Below are 9,396 nucleotides of genomic sequence, written 5' to 3' on the forward strand. Positions count from 1 at the left end.
GGTCCAGGGTGCTCTGGAAAGTCTCGTGTAGGCTGGCGGGATGGGGGCGGCGCGAATTCCCGCGGTCGGCGGCCTTCCTGGGCTATTGGTACCTTCATGTAGAGCTGCCGCTGGGCTGGTACTCCCTGCTGCTAAGAAAGTGATTGCTTTTGCTGCTATGATTTGCAATCACGACTGCGGGAAACGCCGCTATTTCGTTAGGGGTGCTACGGCAGACACCTTCTCGAGCACCCCGAAGACTTCTTGAGCCCTTGGCTGTGATGGTTTCAGGCTGTCAAAAGAACTGTCGCGTGTGCATTCACGGACGGGAGAGAGGCTGAGGTAATTGCGAGTGAACGGAGATGGACTCTTCAAGTCCGCAGTTTCCGTAGTGTAGCGGTTATCACGTCTGCTTCACACGCAGAAGGTCCCTGGTTCGATCCCGGGCGGGAACAGTATTTTCCTGCCTATGTCGTATTGTACTCCAGTGAGCCACGACATGTGAGGATCTTCTGCATGTACCTTTGTTCTGCAAGTAGCGCATTTATTTAATTTCTTAGTAACGATGACAACACCAGCACGAGTTGTCTCTAATGTAAGGCGCACAAAAGTAGTTTCCGTGGTGTAGCGGTTATCACGTCTGCCTAACACGCAGAAGGTCCCCGTGTCGATCCCGGGCGGAAACACTTTTTTATCATTAAAAACAAGACATACTAACATGCATCTGCTACCATCTGTACCCAAAAACCTTCGTGATCGCCTTCACACGTCAGATCAGTGTCAATTGCTCACATCAAATATGAAATTCATTTGATACTGACGCCGAGCATTTTGCGTCGACTCAGCCACTCGTGCGACCAGTTTGCAAAAAACGCTAGGGCTCGTCCGGGATTTGAACCCGGGACCTCCTGCACCCAAAGCAGGAATCATACCCCTAGACCAACGAGCCATCTGACGTGGCAAATGACTATTATTTCAGTGCACTGGGTCCCTCGATGTGGTCCAGGGTGCTCTGGAAAGTCTCGTGTAGGCTGGCGGGATGGGGGCGGCGCGAATTCCCGCGGTCGGCGGCCTTCCTGGGCTATTGGTACCTTCATGTAGAGCTGCCGCTGGGCTGGTACTCCCTGCTGCTAAGAAAGTGATTGCTTTTGCTGCTATGATTTGCAATCACGACTGCGGGAAACGCCGCTATTTCGTTAGGGGTGCTACGGCAGACACCTTCTCGAGCACCCCGAAGACTTCTTGAGCCCTTGGCTGTGATGGTTTCAGGCTGTCAAAAGAACTGTCGCGTGTGCATTCACGGACGGGAGAGAGGCTGAGGTAATTGCGAGTGAACGGAGATGGACTCTTCAAGTCCGCAGTTTCCGTAGTGTAGCGGTTATCACGTCTGCTTCACACGCAGAAGGTCCCCGGTTCGATGCCGGGCGGGAACAGTATTTTCCTGCCTATGTCGTATTGTACTCCAGTGAGCCACGACATGTGAGGATCTTCTGCATGTACCTTTGTTCTGCAAGTAGCGCATTTATTTAATTTCTTAGTAACGATGACAACACCAGCACGAGTTGTCTCTAATGTAAGGCGCACACAAGTAGTTTCCGTGGTGTAGCGGTTATCACGTCTGCCTAACACGCAGAAGGTCCCCGTGTCGATCCCGGGCGGAAACACTTTTTTATCATTAAAAACAAGACATACTAACATGCATCTGCTACCATCTGTACCCAAAAACCTTCGTGATCGCCTTCACACGTCAGATCAGTGTCAATTGCTCACATCAAATATGAAATTCATTTGATACTGACGCCGAGCATTTTGCGTCGACTCAGCCACTCGTGCGACCAGTTTGCAAAAAACGCTAGGGCTCGTCCGGGATTTGAACCCGGGACCTCCTGCACCCGAAAGCAGGAATCATACCCCTAGACCAACGAGCCATCTGACGTGGCAAATGACTATTATTTCAGTGCACTGGGTCCCTCGATGTGGTCCAGGGTGCTCTGGAAAGTCTCGTGTAGGCTGGCGGGATGGGGGCGGCGCGAATTCCCGCGGTCGGCGGCCTTCCTGGGCTATTGGTACCTTCATGTAGAGCTGCCGCTGGGCTCGCACTCCCTGCTGCTAAGAAAGTGATTGCTTTTGCTGCTATGATTTGCAATCACGACTGCGGGAAACGCCGCTATTTCGTTAGGGGTGCTACGGCAGACACCTTCTCGAGCACCCCGAAGACTTCTTGAGCCCTTGGCTGTGATGGTTTCAGGCTGTCAAAAGAACTGTCGCGTGTGCATTCACGGACGGGAGAGAGGCTGAGGTAATTGCGAGTGAACGGAGATGGACTCCTCCCGTTCGCAGTTTCCGTAGTGTAGCGGTTATCACGTCTGCTTCACACGCAGAAGGTCCCCGGTTCGATCCCGGGCGGGAACAGTATTTCCCTGCCTATGTCGTATTGTACTCCAGTGAGCCACGACATGTGAGGATCTTCTGCATGTACCTTTGTTCTGCAAGTAGCGCATTTATTTAATTTCTTAGTAACGATGACAACACCAGCACGAGTTGTCTCTAATGTAAGGCGCACACAAGTAGTTTCCGTGGTGTAGCGGTTATCACGTCTGCCTAACACGCAGAAGGTCCCCGTGTCGATCCCGGGCGGAAACACTTTTTTATCATTAAAAACAAGACATACTAACATGCATCTGCTACCATCTGTACCCAAAAACCTTCGTAATCGCCTTCACACGTCAGATCAGTGTCAATTGCTCACATCAAATATGAATTTCATTTGATACTGACGCCGAGCATTTTGCGTCGACTCAGCCACTCACGTGCGACCAGTTTGCACAAAACGCTAGGGCTCGTCCGGGATTTGAACCCGGGACCTCCTGCACCCAAAGCAGGAATCATACCCCTAGACCAACGAGCCATCTGACGTGGCAAATGACTATTATTTCAGTGCACTGGGTCCCTCGATGTGGTCCAGGGTGCTCTGGAAAGTCTCGTGTAGGCTGGCGGGATGGGGGCGGCGCGAATTCCCGCGGTCGGCGGCCTTCCTGGGCTATTGGTACCTTCATGTAGAGCTGCCGCTGGGCTGGTACTCCCTGCTGCTAAGAAAGTGATTGCTTTTGCTGCTATGATTTGCAATCACGACTGCGGGAAACGCCGCTATCTCGTTAGGGGTGCTACGGCAGACACCTTCTCGAGCACCCCGAAGACTTCTTGAGCCCTCGGCTGTGATGGTTTCCAGGCTGTCAAAAGAACTGTCGCGTGTGCATTCACGGACGGGAGAGAGGCTGAGGTAATTGCGAGTGAACGGAGATGGACTCCTGAAGTCCGCAGTTTCCGTAGTGTAGCGGTTATCACGTCCGCTTCACACGCAGAAGGTCCCCGGTTCGATCCCGGGCGGGAACAGTATTTTCCTGCCTATGTCGTATTGTACTCCAGTGAGCCACGACATGTGAGGATCTTCTGCATGTACCTTTGTTCTGCAAGTAGCGCATTTATTTAATTTCTTAGTAACGATGACAACACCAGCACGAGTTGTCTCTAATGTAAGGCGCACACAAGTAGTTTCCGTGGTGTAGCGGTTATCACGTCTGCCTAACACGCAGAAGGTCCCCGTGTCGATCCCGGGCGGAAACACTTTTTTATCATTAAAAACAAGACATACTAACATGCATCTGCTACCATCTGTACCCAAAAACCTTCGTGATCGCCTTCACACGTCAGATCAGTGTCAATTGCTCACATCAAATATGAAATTCATTTGATACTGACGCCGAGCATTTTGCGTCGACTCAGCCACTCACGTGCGACCAGTTTGCACAAAACGCTAGGGCTCGTCCGGGATTTGAACCCGGGACCTCCTGCACCCAAAGCAGGAATCATACCCCTAGACCAACGAGCCATCTGACGTGGCAAATGACTATTATTTCAGTGCACTGGGTCCCTCGATGTGGTCCAGGGTGCTCTGGAAAGTCTCGTGTAGGCTGGCGGGATGGGGGCGGCGCGAATTCCCGCGGTCGGCGGCCTTCCTGGGCTATTGGTACCTTCATGTAGAGCTGCCGCTGGGCTGGTACTCCCTGCTGCTAAGAAAGTGATTGCTTTTGCTGCTATGATTTGCAATCACGACTGCGGGAAACGCCGCTATCTCGTTAGGGGTGCTACGGCAGACACCTTCTCGAGCACCCCGAAGACTTCTTGAGCCCTCGGCTGTGATGGTTTCCAGGCTGTCAAAAGAACTGTCGCGTGTGCATTAACGGACGGGAGAGAGGCTGAGGTAATTGCGAGTGAACGGAGATGGACTCCTGAAGTCCGCAGTTTTCGTAGTGTAGCGGTTATCACGTCTGCTTCACACGCAGAAGGTCCCCGGTTCGATCCCGGGCGGAAACATCATTTTCCTGCCTATGTCGTATTGTTCTCCAGTGAGCCACGACATGTGAGGATCTTCTGCATGTACCTTTGTTCTGCAAGTAGAGCATTTATTTAATTTTTTAGTTACGATGACAACACCAGCACGAGTTGTCTCTAATGTAAGGCGCACACAAGTAGTTTCCGTGGTGTAGCGGTTATCACGTCTGCCTAACACGCAGAAGGTCCCCGTGTCGATCCCGGGCGGAAACACTTTTTTATCATTAAAAACAAGACATACTAACATGCATCTGCTACCATCTGTACCCAAAAACCTTCGTAATCGCCTTCACACGTCAGATCAGTGTCAATTGCTCACATCAAATATGAATTTCATTTGATACTGACGCCGAGCATTTTGCGTCGACTCAGCCACTCACGTGCGACCAGTTTGCACAAAACGCTAGGGCTCGTCCGGGATTTGAACCCGGGACCTCCTGCACCCAAAGCAGGAATCATACCCCTAGACCAACGAGCCATCTGACGTGGCAAATGACTATTATTTCAGTGCACTGGGTCCCTCGATGTGGTCCAGGGTGCTCTGGAAAGTCTCGTGTAGGCTGGCGGGATGGGGGCGGCGCGAATTCCCGCGGTCGGCGGCCTTCCTGGGCTATTGGTACCTTCATGTAGAGCTGCCGCTGGGCTGGTACTCCCTGCTGCTAAGAAAGTGATTGCTTTTGCTGCTATGATTTGCAATCACGACTGCGGGAAACGCCGCTATCTCGTTAGGGGTGCTACGGCAGACACCTTCTCGAGCACCCCGAAGACTTCTTGAGCCCTCGGCTGTGATGGTTTCCAGGCTGTCAAAAGAACTGTCGCGTGTGCATTCACGGACGGGAGAGAGGCTGAGGTAATTGCGAGTGAACGGAGATGGACTCCTGAAGTCCGCAGTTTCCGTAGTGTAGCGGTTATCACGTCCGCTTCACACGCAGAAGGTCCCCGGTTCGATCCCGGGCGGGAACAGTATTTTCCTGCCTATGTCGTATTGTACTCCAGTGAGCCACGACATGTGAGGATCTTCTGCATGTACCTTTGTTCTGCAAGTAGCGCATTTATTTAATTTCTTAGTAACGATGACAACACCAGCACGAGTTGTCTCTAATGTAAGGCGCACACAAGTAGTTTCCGTGGTGTAGCGGTTATCACGTCTGCCTAACACGCAGAAGGTCCCCGTGTCGATCCCGGGCGGAAACACTTTTTTATCATTAAAAACAAGACATACTAACATGCATCTGCTACCATCTGTACCCAAAAACCTTCGTGATCGCCTTCACACGTCAGATCAGTGTCAATTGCTCACATCAAATATGAAATTCATTTGATACTGACGCCGAGCATTTTGCGTCGACTCAGCCACTCACGTGCGACCAGTTTGCACAAAACGCTAGGGCTCGTCCGGGATTTGAACCCGGGACCTCCTGCACCCAAAGCAGGAATCATACCCCTAGACCAACGAGCCATCTGACGTGGCAAATGACTATTATTTCAGTGCACTGGGTCCCTCGATGTGGTCCAGGGTGCTCTGGAAAGTCTCGTGTAGGCTGGCGGGATGGGGGCGGCGCGAATTCCCGCGGTCGGCGGCCTTCCTGGGCTATTGGTACCTTCATGTAGAGCTGCCGCTGGGCTGGTACTCCCTGCTGCTAAGAAAGTGATTGCTTTTGCTGCTATGATTTGCAATCACGACTGCGGGAAACGCCGCTATCTCGTTAGGGGTGCTACGGCAGACACCTTCTCGAGCACCCCGAAGACTTCTTGAGCCCTCGGCTGTGATGGTTTCCAGGCTGTCAAAAGAACTGTCGCGTGTGCATTAACGGACGGGAGAGAGGCTGAGGTAATTGCGAGTGAACGGAGATGGACTCCTGAAGTCCGCAGTTTTCGTAGTGTAGCGGTTATCACGTCTGCTTCACACGCAGAAGGTCCCCGGTTCGATCCCGGGCGGAAACATCATTTTCCTGCCTATGTCGTATTGTTCTCCAGTGAGCCACGACATGTGAGGATCTTCTGCATGTACCTTTGTTCTGCAAGTAGAGCATTTATTTAATTTTTTAGTTACGATGACAACACCAGCACGAGTTGTCTCTAATGTAAGGCGCACACAAGTAGTTTCCGTGGTGTAGCGGTTATCACGTCTGCCTAACACGCAGAAGGTCCCCGTGTCGATCCCGGGCGGAAACACTTTTTTATCATTAAAAACAAGACATACTAACATGCATCTGCTACCATCTGTACCCAAAAACCTTCGTGATCGCCTTCACACGTCAGATCAGTGTCAATTGCTCACATCAAATATGAAATTCATTTGATACTGACGCCGAGCATTTTGCGTCGACTCAGCCACTCGTGCGACCAGTTTGCACAAAACGCTAGGGCTCGTCCGGGATTTGAACCCGGGACCTCCTGCACCCAAAGCAGGAATCATACCCCTAGACCAACGAGCCATCTGACGTGGCAAATGACTATTATTTCAGTGCACTGGGTCCCTCGATGTGGTCCAGGGTGCTCTGGAAAGTCTCGTGTAGGCTGGCGGGATGGGGGCGGCGCGAATTCCCGCGGTCGGCGGCCTTCCTGGGCTATTGGTACCTTCATGTAGAGCTGCCGCTGGGCTCGCACTCCCTGCTGCTAAGAAAGTGATTGCTTTTGCTGCTATGATTTGCAATCACGACTGCGGGAAACGCCGCTATTTCGTTAGGGGTGCTACGGCAGACACCTTCTCGAGCACCCCGAAGACTTCTTGAGCCCTTGGCTGTGATGGTTTCAGGCTGTCAAAAGAACTGTCGCGTGTGCATTCACGGACGGGAGAGTGGCTGAGGTAATTGCGAGTGAACGGAGATGGACTCTTCAAGTCCGCAGTTTCCGTAGTGTAGCGGTTATCACGTCCGCTTCACACGCAGAAGGTCCCCGGTTCGATCCCGGGCGGGAACAGTAATTTCCTGCCTATGTCGTATTGTACTCCAGTGAGCCACGACATGTGAGGATCTTCTGCATGTACCTTTGTTCTGCAAGTAGCGCATTTATTTAATTTCTTAGTAACGATGACAACACCAGCACGAGTTGTCTCTAATGTAAGGCGCACACAAGTAGTTTCCGTGGTGTAGCGGTTATCACGTCTGCCTAACACGCAGAAGGTCCCCGTGTCGATCCCGGGCGGAAACACTTTTTTATCATTAAAAACAAGACATACTAACATGCATCTGCTACCATCTGTACCCAAAAACCTTCGTGATCGCCTTCACACGTCAGATCAGTGTCAATTGCTCACATCAAATATGAAATTCATTTGATACTGACGCCGAGCATTTTGCGTCGACTCAGCCACTCACGTGCGACCAGTTTGCACAAAACGCTAGGCCTCGTCCGGGATTTGAACCCGGGACCTCCTGCACCCAAAGCAGGAATCATACCCCTAGACCAACGAGCCATCTGACGTGGCAAATGACTATTATTTCAGTGCACTGGGTCCCTCGATGTGGTCCAGGGTGCTCTGGAAAGTCTCGTGTAGGCTGGCGGGATGGGGGCGGCGCGAATTCCCGCGGTCGGCGGCCTTCCTGGGCTATTGGTACCTTCATGTAGAGCTGCCGCTGGGCTGGTACTCCCTGCTGCTAAGAAAGTGATTGCTTTTGCTGCTATGATTTGCAATCACGACTGCGGGAAACGCCGCTATTTCGTTAGGGGTGCTACGGCAGACACCTTCTCGAGCACCCCGAAGACTTCTTGAGCCCTTGGCTGTGATGGTTTCAGGCTGTCAAAAGAACTGTCGCGTGTGCATTCACGGACGGGAGAGAGGCTGAGGTAATTGCGAGTGAACGGAGATGGACTCTTCAAGTCCGCAGTTTCCGTAGTGTAGCGGTTATCACGTCCGCTTCACACGCAGAAGGTCCCCGGTTCGATCCCGGGCGGGAACAGTATTTTCCTGCCTATGTCGTATTGTACTCCAGTGAGCCACGACATGTGAGGATTTTCTGCATGTACCTTTGTTCTGCAAGTAGCGCATTTATTTAATTTCTTAGTAACGATGACAACACCAGCACGAGTTGTCTCTAATGTAAGGCGCACACAAGTAGTTTCCGTGGTGTAGCGGTTATCACTTCTGCCTAACACGCAGAAGGTCCCCGTGTCGATCCCGGGCGGCAACACTTTTTTATCATTAAAAACAAGACATACTAACATGCATCTGCTACCATCTGTACCCAAAAACCTTCGTGATCGCCTTCACACGTCAGATCAGTGTCAATTGCTCACATCAAATATGAAATTCATTTGATACTGACGCCGAGCATTTTGCGTCGACTCAGCCACTCACGTGCGACCAGTTTGCACAAAACGCTAGGGCTCGTCCGGGATTTGAACCCGGGACCGCCTGCAGCCAAAGCAGGAATCATACCCCTAGACCAACGAGCCATCTGACGTGGCAAATGACTATTATTTCAGTGCACTGGGTCCCTCGATGTGGTCCAGGGTGCTCTGGAAAGTCTCGTGTAGGCTGGCGGGATGGGGGCGGCGCGAATTCCCGCGGTCGGCGGCCTTCCTGGGCTATTGGTACCTTCATGTAGAGCTGCCGCTGGGCTGGTACTCCCTGCTGCTAAGTAAGTGATTGCTTTTGCTGCTATGATTTGCAATTACGACTGCGGGAAACGCCGCTATCTCGTTAGGGGTGCTACGGCAGACACCTTCTCGAGCACCCCGAAGACTTCTTGAGCCCTCGGCTGTGATGGTTTCCAGGCTGTCAAAAGAACTGTCGCGTGTGCATTCACGGACGGGAGAGAGGCTGAGGTAATTGCGAGTGAACGGAGATGGACTCCTGAAGTCCGCAGTTTTCGTAGTGTAGCGGTTATCACGTCTGCTTCACACGCAGAAGGTCCCCGGTTCGATCCCGGGCGGAAACATCATTTTCCTGCCTATGTCGTATTGTTCTCCAGTGAGCCACGACATGTGAGGATCTTCTGCATGTACCTTTGTTCTGCAAGTAGAGCATTTATTTAATTTTTTAGTTACGATGACAACACCAGCACGAGTTGTCTCTAATGT

General features: G+C 51.9%; 27 non-coding genes across 27 annotated transcripts; 18 read left to right on the top strand and 9 right to left on the bottom strand.

The window, feature by feature from the left end:
- The first annotated feature begins 361 nt into the window (after positions 1 to 361).
- Positions 362 to 434, top strand: Trnav-cac (transfer RNA valine (anticodon CAC)). The gene has a single exon. It is a non-coding gene; the product is annotated as a tRNA-Val (tRNA).
- Positions 435 to 592: 158 nt separating this feature from the next.
- On the top strand, positions 593 to 665 carry Trnav-aac (transfer RNA valine (anticodon AAC)). The gene has a single exon. It is a non-coding gene; the product is annotated as a tRNA-Val (tRNA).
- A 191-nt stretch (positions 666 to 856) lies between these two features.
- On the bottom strand, positions 857 to 928 carry Trnap-ugg (transfer RNA proline (anticodon UGG)). Its single transcript has one exon. It is a non-coding gene; the product is annotated as a tRNA-Pro (tRNA).
- A 411-nt stretch (positions 929 to 1,339) lies between these two features.
- Positions 1,340 to 1,412, top strand: Trnav-cac (transfer RNA valine (anticodon CAC)). Its single transcript has one exon. It is a non-coding gene; the product is annotated as a tRNA-Val (tRNA).
- A 158-nt stretch (positions 1,413 to 1,570) lies between these two features.
- On the top strand, positions 1,571 to 1,643 carry Trnav-aac (transfer RNA valine (anticodon AAC)). The gene has a single exon. It is a non-coding gene; the product is annotated as a tRNA-Val (tRNA).
- A 191-nt stretch (positions 1,644 to 1,834) lies between these two features.
- Trnar-ucg (transfer RNA arginine (anticodon UCG)) lies at positions 1,835 to 1,907 on the bottom strand. Its single transcript has one exon. It is a non-coding gene; the product is annotated as a tRNA-Arg (tRNA).
- Positions 1,908 to 2,318: 411 nt separating this feature from the next.
- Positions 2,319 to 2,391, top strand: Trnav-cac (transfer RNA valine (anticodon CAC)). The gene has a single exon. It is a non-coding gene; the product is annotated as a tRNA-Val (tRNA).
- A 158-nt stretch (positions 2,392 to 2,549) lies between these two features.
- Positions 2,550 to 2,622, top strand: Trnav-aac (transfer RNA valine (anticodon AAC)). The gene has a single exon. It is a non-coding gene; the product is annotated as a tRNA-Val (tRNA).
- Positions 2,623 to 2,815: 193 nt separating this feature from the next.
- Trnap-ugg (transfer RNA proline (anticodon UGG)) lies at positions 2,816 to 2,887 on the bottom strand. Its single transcript has one exon. It is a non-coding gene; the product is annotated as a tRNA-Pro (tRNA).
- A 412-nt stretch (positions 2,888 to 3,299) lies between these two features.
- Positions 3,300 to 3,372, top strand: Trnav-cac (transfer RNA valine (anticodon CAC)). Its single transcript has one exon. It is a non-coding gene; the product is annotated as a tRNA-Val (tRNA).
- A 158-nt stretch (positions 3,373 to 3,530) lies between these two features.
- Positions 3,531 to 3,603, top strand: Trnav-aac (transfer RNA valine (anticodon AAC)). The gene has a single exon. It is a non-coding gene; the product is annotated as a tRNA-Val (tRNA).
- Positions 3,604 to 3,796: 193 nt separating this feature from the next.
- On the bottom strand, positions 3,797 to 3,868 carry Trnap-ugg (transfer RNA proline (anticodon UGG)). Its single transcript has one exon. It is a non-coding gene; the product is annotated as a tRNA-Pro (tRNA).
- Positions 3,869 to 4,280: 412 nt separating this feature from the next.
- On the top strand, positions 4,281 to 4,353 carry Trnav-cac (transfer RNA valine (anticodon CAC)). The gene has a single exon. It is a non-coding gene; the product is annotated as a tRNA-Val (tRNA).
- A 158-nt stretch (positions 4,354 to 4,511) lies between these two features.
- Positions 4,512 to 4,584, top strand: Trnav-aac (transfer RNA valine (anticodon AAC)). Its single transcript has one exon. It is a non-coding gene; the product is annotated as a tRNA-Val (tRNA).
- Positions 4,585 to 4,777: 193 nt separating this feature from the next.
- On the bottom strand, positions 4,778 to 4,849 carry Trnap-ugg (transfer RNA proline (anticodon UGG)). The gene has a single exon. It is a non-coding gene; the product is annotated as a tRNA-Pro (tRNA).
- Positions 4,850 to 5,261: 412 nt separating this feature from the next.
- Positions 5,262 to 5,334, top strand: Trnav-cac (transfer RNA valine (anticodon CAC)). Its single transcript has one exon. It is a non-coding gene; the product is annotated as a tRNA-Val (tRNA).
- Positions 5,335 to 5,492: 158 nt separating this feature from the next.
- On the top strand, positions 5,493 to 5,565 carry Trnav-aac (transfer RNA valine (anticodon AAC)). The gene has a single exon. It is a non-coding gene; the product is annotated as a tRNA-Val (tRNA).
- Positions 5,566 to 5,758: 193 nt separating this feature from the next.
- On the bottom strand, positions 5,759 to 5,830 carry Trnap-ugg (transfer RNA proline (anticodon UGG)). The gene has a single exon. It is a non-coding gene; the product is annotated as a tRNA-Pro (tRNA).
- A 412-nt stretch (positions 5,831 to 6,242) lies between these two features.
- Positions 6,243 to 6,315, top strand: Trnav-cac (transfer RNA valine (anticodon CAC)). Its single transcript has one exon. It is a non-coding gene; the product is annotated as a tRNA-Val (tRNA).
- Positions 6,316 to 6,473: 158 nt separating this feature from the next.
- On the top strand, positions 6,474 to 6,546 carry Trnav-aac (transfer RNA valine (anticodon AAC)). Its single transcript has one exon. It is a non-coding gene; the product is annotated as a tRNA-Val (tRNA).
- A 191-nt stretch (positions 6,547 to 6,737) lies between these two features.
- On the bottom strand, positions 6,738 to 6,809 carry Trnap-ugg (transfer RNA proline (anticodon UGG)). Its single transcript has one exon. It is a non-coding gene; the product is annotated as a tRNA-Pro (tRNA).
- Positions 6,810 to 7,220: 411 nt separating this feature from the next.
- On the top strand, positions 7,221 to 7,293 carry Trnav-cac (transfer RNA valine (anticodon CAC)). The gene has a single exon. It is a non-coding gene; the product is annotated as a tRNA-Val (tRNA).
- Positions 7,294 to 7,451: 158 nt separating this feature from the next.
- Positions 7,452 to 7,524, top strand: Trnav-aac (transfer RNA valine (anticodon AAC)). Its single transcript has one exon. It is a non-coding gene; the product is annotated as a tRNA-Val (tRNA).
- Positions 7,525 to 7,716: 192 nt separating this feature from the next.
- Trnap-ugg (transfer RNA proline (anticodon UGG)) lies at positions 7,717 to 7,789 on the bottom strand. Its single transcript has one exon. It is a non-coding gene; the product is annotated as a tRNA-Pro (tRNA).
- Positions 7,790 to 8,200: 411 nt separating this feature from the next.
- On the top strand, positions 8,201 to 8,273 carry Trnav-cac (transfer RNA valine (anticodon CAC)). Its single transcript has one exon. It is a non-coding gene; the product is annotated as a tRNA-Val (tRNA).
- Positions 8,274 to 8,697: 424 nt separating this feature from the next.
- Positions 8,698 to 8,769, bottom strand: Trnap-ugg (transfer RNA proline (anticodon UGG)). The gene has a single exon. It is a non-coding gene; the product is annotated as a tRNA-Pro (tRNA).
- A 412-nt stretch (positions 8,770 to 9,181) lies between these two features.
- Positions 9,182 to 9,254, top strand: Trnav-cac (transfer RNA valine (anticodon CAC)). Its single transcript has one exon. It is a non-coding gene; the product is annotated as a tRNA-Val (tRNA).
- Positions 9,255 to 9,396: the final 142 nt, after the last annotated feature.

The sequence above is a fragment of the Schistocerca gregaria genome, chromosome 2 (assembly GCF_023897955.1).
Source record: "Schistocerca gregaria isolate iqSchGreg1 chromosome 2, iqSchGreg1.2, whole genome shotgun sequence".
Lineage (NCBI taxonomy): Eukaryota > Metazoa > Arthropoda > Insecta > Orthoptera > Acrididae > Schistocerca > Schistocerca gregaria.